The sequence below is a fragment of the Acomys minous genome (assembly GCF_964271855.1).
Source record: "Acomys minous genome assembly, chromosome: 1".
Taxonomy (NCBI): domain Eukaryota; kingdom Metazoa; phylum Chordata; class Mammalia; order Rodentia; family Muridae; genus Acomys; species Acomys minous.
In genome coordinates, this window is record NC_140483.1 from 37,272,812 (window position 1) to 37,285,000 (window position 12,189).

Sequence of the window (12,189 nt, forward strand, 5' to 3'; positions counted from 1 at the left end):
GTCCTTTGGAGCAGCCATTTAGCCTTGACATGCAATGTTCATCTTCCGTGAGTCACGCTTTTACAACAGTGCATATTACTAATCACGCATCTCAACCACTCTGTAGACAGAAAGCAGGCATGCTTTTTTGCTTTTAAATAGTAAGGCCTGTTCCATCCTGTGTTTCAGTGCAATGAATGCTTCATGCAGAAACAAGACAGAGGATGAGGAGGCTGGGGAAAGATGTTATTCACAGACCGAAATAGTGACTGGAGGGTTCTGGTTAGCCTTTTTGCTAACTTGATATAAGCTAGCCATCTAGGAGGAGGGGCCCATCAGATTGGCCTATAAGCAAAGTCTGTGGGACACTTTCTGGATTAATGATTGATGTGGGAGGGCCAAGGCCACTGTGGGCGGTGCCACTCAGGAACAAGTGATCCTGGATTGTATAAGAAAGCAGGCTGAGAGCAAGCCACGGAGACCCAAGCAGTAAGCACGACTCCCCTTGGCCTCTGCTTCTGTTCTTTCTGCGAGTTGACTATAAACTGAGAGCTGAAATAAACCCTGTCTCCCCAAGTCACTTTGGGTCATGGTGTTTATCCCAACGAAAGGTAAGCAAACGAACGCATCGGACAAGACTCCCACATGAAGGACGGGTGAGCTGTTATGTAATTCAGAATTTTTGCCGCCACAGGACTTCAGAAACGAAGCAAGTGGATGAGGTGTGGAAGTGGAGGAAAACTTCCAGGGCTTCCTGGCAGTTGGGTTTGAGTTCCTGGATTTGAATACAAAACACCAAAAGGGAAGGAAGGGACCTCGCAGGTGAGTGAGGCCGTGTGAGAGCTGCTCTGTGGCACCCTTGCATGGCTGTGGTCTGGGGCACGTGGAGTGGATCAGGAAGCAGGGGGCACAAAGCAGGCAGGAGACCGTGATAAGGCTGTGGAAAAGGAAACCTCAAGTGTCCCAAGAGTGAAAGAATGGTCTGCCCTTCCATTTGTACCCCACCTTTCTGAGGGGGTTTTGGGAGTTTATGGAAGGCACCACGGAACTGTGGGCAGAAGGAGAAGAGTATCCGTGAGCATCCTGAACAGTTATCCAAAGTATCTAATACAGTGGATCTCAACCTTCCTCAAGCTGGTGACCTCCAACCATGAAGTTATTTCACTGGTACTTTATAACCGTAATTTTGCTACTGTTAGTAATCATAATGTAAACATCTGATATCGCTGATCTGATACAACTAAACAATGATGTAAACGTACCCCAGGAGTTTCCTACTAAAATCTTTACAATTCATCTGGAGCCTTACTCCGGCCTCCTGACGGATCTACCCCGGCAGGTACACACCCGAGCAAATCCCCTATGGCCTATACCTCCCATTTACCTGGGAACTCTGTCTTGGAACATATTAGGTTGTGGGTAAGTAAGCTATTAAAATTTTACTGCTGATACCAATTGGGACACAACAGGTTGTATGTGACATTAAAGCCCCGCCAAACTTCAGTGACTCAACCTCACACACCTTTGCTTTCCCTCCTTACTCTGTCGTGCAGTTCATCTCTTGCAGGTCAGCCTGTGCTGGCTGGAGTCATCTTGGCATCTGCATCCATAATCTTCTAAAGCAGCAACAAAGGGAATGAACAAATTGGGTGCTGGTTCAGTCACCTGGTCAGGGTGGCGCAGGTCACTTGTGCACACATCTCGTGAGCCCGCATGATGGATTCCGTCATTCCGAGTTTCCAACAAGGGGTGGGGGGGGCGGGGTGGACAAAGGGCAGCCCTGTCGTCTTCGTGGAAGGGGAAGAAAACAAGGCTGCGGACATGCCTAATGACAGTCTCACTCTCTCCTTCTTCAAAAGCACATCGTATTTCTCAAGGGACACCCTCTCACAGGACAGTCACTTGCTGAACGACAAGTGGGTGGCCGCGCTACCGTGCAGGATTTTATAGGAGTGGAACGTGATTTCTGCCAGGACAGCTTAGTTCAGAGAGCACCTGTAGTTTATGGAAAACGGGAACTGGGGTTACTACAGCTGCGTGAGTCACACACCGGCAGGACCTCTTTCCCATGGAAACCTGAGACCTTCTGCAATGTCCCAACAAGTGTGCTGCCCAGAGTAGCTGGAGAGAGAGGCTCACTTCCAAGTCCCCACACTTGTCCAGGCCTGGTTCTTGCTCTCCTCGGTTCAAGGGAGACACAGCTGTGAATGTCCCAGTGTCTGTTGAACTTCAGCCACCGGCCAGGGACTGGTCAGGGTGTTGTGCTGTTACTTTGTAGCAGGGTCACTTCAGGGTTTTCTGTTTTCATTACAAGAATAACACGTGTGCCTTAGCAGCCTGGAGGATTCGGTTACCTGACACCACACAGGGCACGGCCTTGACACAGGAAGACTTTGCACAGGCTTGCCACCCTCCCGGGCAGAAGTCCACTCACTTTCCATTTTGCAAACGACTTCCTGTTTTGCTGTTGCAACGTTGCCACTTGTGTCTGTAATTTCTCTGTTTTCTAAACACTCCTCCTTGGTGATAAGGAACACCACGGCTGAGCACCAGGGGTCCCTTTACTTTGGGTTGTTTCTCAGGGTGGTAAGTGGTCAGGGCTCTGCATCCCTACTGTGTGGGATTCATCCTTTGGCATGGTCCTCAATACATATTATCAAATGAATGAACGAGGAAACGGGACGGGACGGGCTCCCCTGTGTGGTGCTGCTCTGTCTTACTGCTGTGGTTCAAACCTGAACTGTCCCCCACAGGTCCCTCAAGCTGGAAGCCCTGCTTTAAGGGGTTGTGAAACCTTAGTGACATAGGGCCTGGCATATGGAAGTAGGTCATGAGCTTTGATGGGTTATACTTGATTGTAGTTCTAGCCTATATTCTCCGCTTCTTGGTTAGAGCCATGCGAACAAGCCATTGCTTATTCACAAACACACGCGCACGCGCGCGCACACACACACACACACACACACACACACACACACACACACCCCGCAGACCCCTGCTTTGTCTTTCCTGCCACAGCTGACTGTCTGTGACCTTCTGAAACTTCGAGCCAATAGAATCTCTCCACCCTGACAGTTGTTTGGTCAAAGCAGTGAGAACAGTAACTAACGCACTTAGTTCTGATGGACGGCAGAAGCCTCCAAGGCACTAGGCTGGAATGAGAGGCCCAAAGCCCTCCGACATTTAGACTAAGTGACGGAGCCTATAGGGTCATTTTCCAGTTAGTTTATTTGCTAAGATTCTTACATCTCCTACCCATCCCTACTCACAGCCCTCTTTCCAGCCAAGTTTTGCTGTTGGCTGTTTTCAGGGTGGAGAGACTCCTCGACATGAGTTGAACTGTAGCTCTTTTAAAAAGATAAGCTGAAGTCCTAGTACTTTGGAGTGTGGCCTTTCCTGGGAAGTGGGGGTCAGTGTAGATGCTAAAATGAAGTCATTCTGGATTAGAGTGGGCCCTAATATAAGGATGGTTAGGTTCCTTTTAAGAAAATCTCCATGAGGAGAGTGATGTATAAAGGCCAGAGCATCGGCCATTGGAGGAGCCAGCTAGAGAACGCTGAAGACTGCTAGCAAACCCCTGGAGGCCAGAAGAGACAACAAAGGCTTTCCTCACACGGGCTATAAGGGATTGCAGCTCCACCTACACCTTGTAGCTGCCAGGACTGTGAGGTGATGATGCATCTCTGTTGCTTTGTCAGCTTGTGCTGCCTTATAGCGCCTTAGGACAGTGGCTCTCCTGTCCTTCATGTTCTTCCTCCTCTATCTGGCCCATCCCCACGGTTCCTCAGAAAACTTCTCCATCGGGATACACTGGATAAGCCTTATCTTGGGATAAATTCAATTCAAAGTATTAGGCTGGCTGGTTCCTTTTGCCTTCCACTGCACCTGTGCCTGCTATGAGGCAGGAGGGATAAACAGGCGGGGGATTCTGAAGGGACTGACACAAAGAGATCAATGGCTAAATATAAAAATTTAAAATGAGCCGTAAAGGAGAATTATGCAGGACATGGGACCCAAAAAGAAAACAAGGAAAGGGAGCCCAGAGTAGAAAGCGGGGTGATAGGAAGCGTGAGGGCCTGGGAAGGGCTACACCCAGGTTAGCAGAGATCACTTCTGGGCTCCCTGGCAAACGAGCTTCCTCCATGTGCTTATGAGACATCAGCATACAAGCCGGGTGCAATGGCAGCAACTGATAATTAAAGCCAGGGCCTACAGCAGGCTGGTAGTTGCCCTTGATTGCAAAGAAGGACTGAAGGAACGCACGGGGAAGGTTGTGTCAAGAAGAATGACGTCACAAAGAAAGGCTTCGAGTAAAGCTGAAAGAGCAAGTCTATTAGAATGAGCATAGACAAAAAGAAAGTGAAAGAAAGAAAGGGAAGAGAAAGAAAGGAGGGAGGGAGGCAGGCAAGAAAAAGACCTTCCTCGGGGGCCTGTTATTTTCTCATGGCCTTTGGTTTCCATCCATCGATTAAGTGATAAATTATGCATGACCATCTCCCCCCAGAGCTCGGACCCTGCAGTGAGGAATGATGGATGTTCTGGGTGACCCGTGTAATTTGTTTGGGTTCAAAACAATTGTCTCAGCCTGTTGCTTAAATTGCTTTCACCATCTCTACCATCAGCTGTAGGGCTGAGCCTGGCTAGAGAAAGGAGTGACTGTAGAGATTTCAGCACATAACTCTAGTGTAACACCTGCCGCTGGGAGCCTCAGCCATCTTTATCAAAGAAAAGCAGTGAGTAGCAGCAGTCAATTCAATAACGTCCAGCTGAAGAGAAACCAGACACACCTGGGGTCCCCAGGAGACGGGAGGGGAAGAAAGAGGTGGGTTTGAGGAGGGAACAGAACAGAAAGGCAAGGCCTGGACTGAGCCCACCGGCTTTACTGGCCCTTCTATGAGGAAGGCTGGGGCAGGCAACAACAGCTGATATGTCCTCACAGACCCCAGAGTGAACAGAAGAGCGAGGCAGGGAAGGACAGGAGAGCAAGCATGGCCACCAGACAACCACCACAGGCTCCGAGCACCGGCAGTTAGGCCTTCAGACTTTGAGGGCAGGAAGAACACTTTGCCACGCACAAAAGTATCTGAGTGATAATTTGTTGGCAGTTATATTCCTTTTCTGGCTTTTCTAAACATAAACTTAATGGTTTCCACATCTCTTCAGTTCCTAGAGTTTCACAGGTGGTTTTTTGGTGTTTTTTTGTTGTTGTTGTTGTTGTTCTTTTTTTCTTTTCGTTGTTGTTGTTGTTGTTGTTTTCCCAGAGCTGTAAGTTTGAGGCGGAGAAAAGCTGGGGCTCTGTCCAAAGGAGTACTGAGGTCCCTTCCATCACACACAGGCGTTGAGGTGAGGCATCAGAATTAGGGAGGAAGAAGAATAAAAAGAGGATGAGGAGTCCAAAGGGGAACAGATACTCACAAGTGAACAAGTGGGAAATGGCCTGAAGGATTTTCTAGGAACTCCAGACTGTTTTCCCGGCACTTGCCGGGTTTATGTAAGAGGTAGGGAAAGGTACAGGGCAACTGTTCCATTCTCGCCATTGGCAGAAAGGCTTGTCTTTGAGAAGGGATCACAAACACATGCTGAGAAGAACAGCAGTCTGGATGTGAGCATGGGCCCCACTCCAGGGCCCGGGCCAGGAAGCCTGTGTGGGTGAGGGCCGCCCCTAACGGGAGGCAAGAGTGAGGCAGCGACAGCAGCGGCTGGGCCTCAACTTAGTGAATGACTTCTCTGGTTAGTGTTTGGGCAGCCGGACAGGTAGAGTAATTGCAGCCCCGGGCACAAGAATATGTGCAACACCTTAGAAACTGTCTGTCTGGAGCCAAATCACCTTTTTTAGTGTTAACTTACATTCCACCTGTATCTGAGGCTGGGGACCTGAGGCTTCTCCTGTCACGGGGAGGAAGATCAGTACACAGAGCTACCGACGACAGTGTGGCTGACCTTACAAACGTACCGGGTACAGACTAATTAGAATGTGCTACACAAACTCCAGGTGAGTCACCTAATGCACTCAGAAGTGATAAACTCCTACTGGGCAGGGAGCCCAAGGCAGCCTTTCTGTCAATTTCTAGCCCTGGGTTGATTAGCTCGGTAACTAACAACGTTCTGAGATTCGCACCGCCCACCCCCCACCCCCCTACACGACCTGTTGTGAATGTGAGGGGCTCTATTTCTCTTCAGAAGCCTCTTGCCTGTGTGCTGGTCTCTCTCGCAGTTCGCTGTCTGTGGTGGATCCTCCACTCCGGGCTTTCAAATCCTGCTTCCGGCTCCATCTCTTTCCTCCCACTTGAGACACAGGCAAAGCACAGCCGTCGCCTGTCTCCTCTCTGTCGTAAAGCAGCGCTAACACAAAGCAGTTGTACATAGCAGACTTTCCCAAAGATGTTGTGGCTAATGAGAACAGACAGAGCTATTATTGCCTAGAGCAGGAAGTAATTTCAAATTTAACATCAGATGTTATTGTTCCTAGAAATGCGTCGGCCATTCCTTCTGTGAAGAATTTCTGCCCGTGTGTCCCTCCTTGGCATCCCCAGGGCGCTCTGGAGCCAAAGCTGTCTAAAAGGGGATCAAGAAACGTCCCATCTGTCTATATGGATGGAGCCACTATTTATTAAGAGCCAAAGACTGTACTAGCCATGCATGGTACCTTACTTACTAGTCGGAGCACTTCCTCGAGGGAGTTATTCTTTGTGTGCAATTCCCTGGGGGAGGTTTTTTTTGTTTTGTTTTTGTGGTGGTGTTGTTTTGGTTTGTTTTTTGTTTTTTTGTCTGCAGTTGGGGAAACTGAGTCTCCCGAGCACAGAGTTGGGATCTGCTCCTTCTGCTCCAAGCCCCGGCTTCTAATTGCTATGCTGCTGCCCTGTGCCGCCCCGTATACTCCTTAGCTCATCAGAATTCAGATCTATGACTTACCCCTTAACTCAGCAAAGCTTTCTGTAGAGTCAGGCAAAAAAATTCCCCTAACATTTTCTCCCATGCAATTGAATCCTTTGCTCTGGCAACCCCCCCCCCCCCCATCCCCTGAGAGGACTTTCGTGTCAGCTCTGATCTCCTTCCCAGAGGCGTCTCACTGACTCTTCTAGATAACATTTCGGCTATCTCTGTCCCTGCTCCCCTTGCTCCTGCTCTGTCAGCTCACCTAAGGAAAGGGGCTCGGTTCACACGGGGGCACTAGAATCTGTTTGTTCTGCTCCCCCTTTGAAGCAGGTGAGCCCATGAGGCAACAGCTGAGTCTCTCTGGTCTTTCTCCCACAGATGGGGGCAGGGAGGGCTTCCCCCAAGCCGAAGCTGTATTTTCTTCCTCTTATCTCCTTGGCCGTCTCAGAGCTGGATTTGGCATTCCATTAAGCCAAGACAGTCTGCCTTCCTGAGTCCTCATAATTCTAAATTATGTCCTTGCCATTGGCTGGGATAATAGCCCCAGATAAGAGGGAACAGACATTCAGGAGTGCTGTGGTCCTTTTACACGACCTTGCCTCTGACAGACGCTAACAAGAACCCAGTCTGCATAAACCTGAGGGAAGAAATGACAAGCTCGCTGCCCTAAGGAACACATAGTCCTTTCTCCAAGCACCAAGAGATGATGAATCACAAACCAGTGAGCAGAGTTCAGGGGGTGGGGGTATCTGTTTGCTGTGAGGCACACCATCAGGCCTTTTTTAAGAAGAAAAGAGAAAAAGCTATGTTGACAGTGATGGGACGCAGTGACAGAGTAGGAAAGATAATTACCGAAAGCAGACAGGGAAAGTCAAGTTGTGTTTGCTGAGCAGAAGATAAAGGGTCCAGGCAGTCCAAGGAGGGGAGGGGCGGACCTGACAGAGGACTGAGTCTAGATGATGAAGGCCTGTGGCCACATTCCTGTAGTACAGTGGGGGAGGGTGAGCAGGTCCCAAGTGGAGTCTAACAGAAACAAAGGTGGGGGTGGGGGAATGTGAGTGACGTGTTCAAGGGACAATGAGTCACCCACTTGGCTTTCTGTGCCCTCAACAGCTGCCACATAATAGTAGGCATATAACAGGTTATCGTTTCTTCTTTTAAAGACCTCAAAACTAAGAAAGAGACCCACATTCTCCATTTGGAAAATTCCCTTGTGATGTCAGCACTCGCAGGCTGAGCAAGTGATAATCCCTGAAGCCCAGGGTGAACTGAACCCAGACAAAGTTCTTGCCCTCACTTGCTGGAAACTCCATTTATTTAATGCGGTAGTTGAGGGATTCTGGTTTAGGGAAACCTAAAAATAACCTAGTTAAAACTTGCTTTAATTAGTAAGCATCGGTGATGATTTTGACATTCTCATAGCGGATCACAATTTTTTTTTTCCACTGTCTTAGATACTTTAAAGCTATCTGGAGCCAGGAAATGTCTGTCTGCAGGAACTAATCCTGGTCACATTACTACGCAAGTGTCCCAGCCGGCTCACACCAGCCGTTGCTATGGTGTGTGTGTGTGTGTGTGTGTTTTAGGGGGTACTACTGAGGATTAGAGCAGTCCTGATGAGTTCCAACAGTCTCTTCAAACTTCCAGGTGTGTTGTTCACAGAAGTTGGGGGTGCAAACTCTTCTTCTCAGACAGTACTGCAGCAGCCTCGCCTCCGAGACAGATATAGGGAAACTATATTCATTTTTTGCTAAAGACGCGTCACTTTTCCAAGACTTTTATTGAGGAATACTCTCTGCTTCTAACTCAAACTAGAAAGAATCACTTTTTAAAAAAAACTTACTATCATTTTAAAAGTCATTTTTAAGCAATCTGTCTTTCCTATTGGTCACTATATATCTCCAGTGATGTCAGAAAATCAATTATTTCTGACACCATGGTTTTAACAGAAAGAAAGAAAGAAAGAAAGAAAGAAAGAAAGAAAGAAAGAAAGAAAGAAAAAGACTTGTCAGGAGCAATTTCTTGGGACACTGTGTTCTCTTAGTCATCAGCACATGCTGGGAAAAACTCAGCTAAACTTCTCATGGGTACACTAAAGTAGCTCTCCTTTGTGTCCCCCCCCCCACCCCCACCACCGCACGTCCCGTCCCACCCCGCCCCCGCCCCTGCGCAAAACTAAGACAAGCAAAACCTACCCATGAAAGAGTGTCAAGGGTAATACCTTGTTTTCCACAACAGAGCACAGCAGTGAGCAAACTGGACTACAGGGGACTGTGAGGCCTTGAGCAGAGCAGCTAATACAGCTCCACAGTTTTATTTGGAAAAAGGGTGAGAAACACCCATTGTGCTTTGGCACATGGTGCCCAGATGAAAAGAAATCTGTCTAAAGGGGCTTAATAAACCCCAGGGCTTTATCTGGAACACTTAAAGAAACCACAGAGGTGACTATTTAGGAGGACATAAGAAAGGTGCAAAGCTTCATTGTACATGGGTGTGCATGGCACGTGTGTGTTTGTACAGGTCATATATGATCTCCAGGATATGTTTTCACGTTTAAAAAGATTACTCATTCATTATTAGTGTATGCATGTGTTATATGTCTCGGGGAGGAAGTGTGTGGAGGGGAGAAGACAACTTTGTGAAGTCATTTTCCTCCCTGCATCTTTACACACCTTTAGGCAGGTTCCAGGAATTGAACTCAGGTTGTCAGGCTCTCATCACCATCATCATCATTATTAATTTGGGGTTTTTTTTGAGACAAGGACTCATTACGTAGTCCTTGATGTCCTAGAGCTCACAGAGATCTACTTAGCTCTGCCTTGTAAGTGCTGGGATTAAAGGTGTGCTCCACTATACCCAGTTTTCTTTTTTTTTCTGACAGAATCTAGGCATGGAAGTTAGGTTTTCATGCTTGTCAGGCAAATGCTTCATCTCTCTAGCCTCAGAGCCTCTCCTGAAAATGCACTTTAGTATCTGCCATTTTATGTGATTTAAATCCAACAATTAGCAGATCATTAATTAATACCCCCAAGAAGATACTCTTCTCCTGTTATTTTGTCTTCCAAATGAGCCGTTTATCTTTGTACTTGTCACTTAGGATTCTCTCCATGGAAGGAAAGTATTTGGAAGATCTGGAAGGAAATGGTAGCATTTTTCTAAGTGTCTTCTGTCCAGAGACAAAAGGCTTTCTCTTATGCCTCATACGGCAGTTGAGTTGACAAAATATAGGAGGTACAGAAGAAGGAGAAGAGACAATGGGAGCAACCGACCTGGAGAACCTAGGAGTCAACTGATTGGAACACTTTGAGGATTATAGTCAGATAAGTGGGGTCCTTCTGGAGTGAACAAAACACATTAAGACTCCACGGTCCCAAGGAGGTACAGTGGAAGGCTGCCCAGCCCCCTCCCACAGCTCTGCTCCCCTTTGAAGCCTGATCAATAAGGATGCCACAGAGCACTTTCCTAAGAAGGCCATGATCTGTTACTCAGGAAAAGGAGGAAGCCCTTCAAGGCAAGTCAATACCCCGATCTCCCAATGCCTGGCTTTGCTGCCTGCAGTATGGCGTGCTCAAAATACCCCATAGCTTGGGTCCCCATCTGGACTTTATTCTCAAACTGTTTGATTTCTGACTCATTTCCATGTGAGGCAAAAATCATTACAATATTTGATGCTAACAGGCTAGAAACCAGGCCCCTAATTTTGCTAAATGAAATATTATTTCTTCCATGCCTTTCCGTATTATCAGCTTTTGCCTTTGCTTATTTGGAAAAACAAAAAACAGTTCAGCTCAGTCCTGACAACTCGATATGACAGCTGCCACTGTCTTGTGGGATCCTATTTGATGCCTTCTTTTATTTACAAGACAAATGAATCCCAGAATTTCCCATTCAACTGAGCATTTTTGAAGAACTGCCATGTAGCACTGTAGAAGCAGATGGGTAGTGCCTGGTCAGAGCACCACTCTAGCCACCGTTCTCCCCGCTCTCTAACTACAGAGCCCGCCTCTACTTCCTGAATTCTGAGGTCCTGTTCTTTCTTTATCATCATTAGCTAGACTGTTTCTTTGTTGTTTGTTTTCCTATGAAATAAGTGGAGAAGGAAGTTTTTATTTAAGTGGAATTTTGACCAACAAGGAGTGAAGTTATAATACATTTCTACATCTGCCTTGGGACAATGGATTACTATGTGTCACAAGTAAATGGGGGATAAAGCTCAATAGGAAGAGAGCATTAACTGACAATATTTATTAAAAGCTTCCAAACTAGAGAAGTCATCCCACCACCACTAGAGATGAGCAAGTATGTGGTGGGAAGATGGGAGAGAAAGAGAAGCAGAGTGGTTTGTGCACTAGGAAGAGAGGCAGAACTGGATATCCCAGGGTGGTGAGGAACAGCCTGTACTGCCACCTGAGGCCATGATGATGTCCCAGCCCATGCTGCCATGGAGGGTCATGTCCGGGTTCACGGCCCTGCAACAGCAGGGGGTCTGTGTCAATGTCTGTGGCCCATGTTATCACCCAAGACCATGTGTTGATGTTCCTGGTCTGGTTTGGGGCCATGTTGGTGTCTGAGGGCTGCACAGAGCTAGCCCTACCCCTCTCCTGATGGTGTGAGCTCGGGAGAGCTGTCAGGCTGACTAACTCAACTACCACCCAGGCCCAGATCCATGGCTTTGAGCTGGCCCACCCCAACATCTACCCCATCTATGAGCTGCTGGAGCATGTGAAGAGGCCAGTCCTGCAAAATCAAAGCCACAGAATCTCCATGACATAGGGTCACAACAGGATGTCCAAGAGGAATCCTGGTGAGGATCCAGTGTTGATGGTATAGCAGGAGCCAAAGGCCTCAAACCAGAGCAATGATTCATTGCAATGAACATTTGCAAGTAAAAATAGGTGGGCAAAAGGGAACACATATTGAGTGATGACACCTACAGCTTCCATGGCGAGAAGATTTTTTTTTTTCATTTGGGGTGGAGGTTGCAAGGAAGGAGGGCAGACATGGAGAGATGGGGAGATGAGTGAGACTAGAGTGTATGATGTGAAATTCACAAAGAACTAATAAAAAGTTTTTTTTTTTAAATCCAAACTAGAGCTATGCCTCATGGCCCATATCTGAACCCCGCCCTCCCCCCCCCCCCAGCACTCAGAAGATGTATCAAGACAGGACTGGAATACAAGACTGTGTCAGCAAACCAAAGACTGGTGATGTGGCTCAGTGACAGTGCTCTTGCTTGGCATTTGATAAGTCTGACACCACGAAGAGGAAAAAAATAGTTTCAGAGTCAACTATATGTATCGCTTCTTATGGAGTATTGCTAACTGCCTCTTTTAA

General features: G+C 47.5%; 1 long non-coding RNA gene across 1 annotated transcript in view; it reads left to right on the plus strand.

Annotated features, from left to right (window-relative positions):
* Positions 1-220: 220 nt before the first annotated feature.
* LOC311600915 overlaps positions 221-12,189 on the plus strand; it is a 12,116-nt gene continuing 147 nt past the window's right edge. The window contains exons 1-3 of the long non-coding RNA XR_014780409.1: positions 221-590; positions 674-5,971; positions 11,948-12,189. The exon at positions 11,948-12,189 is cut by the window's right edge and continues 147 nt beyond it. This is a non-coding gene — a long non-coding RNA (uncharacterized lncRNA). The remainder of the gene's footprint in view (positions 591-673; positions 5,972-11,947) is intronic.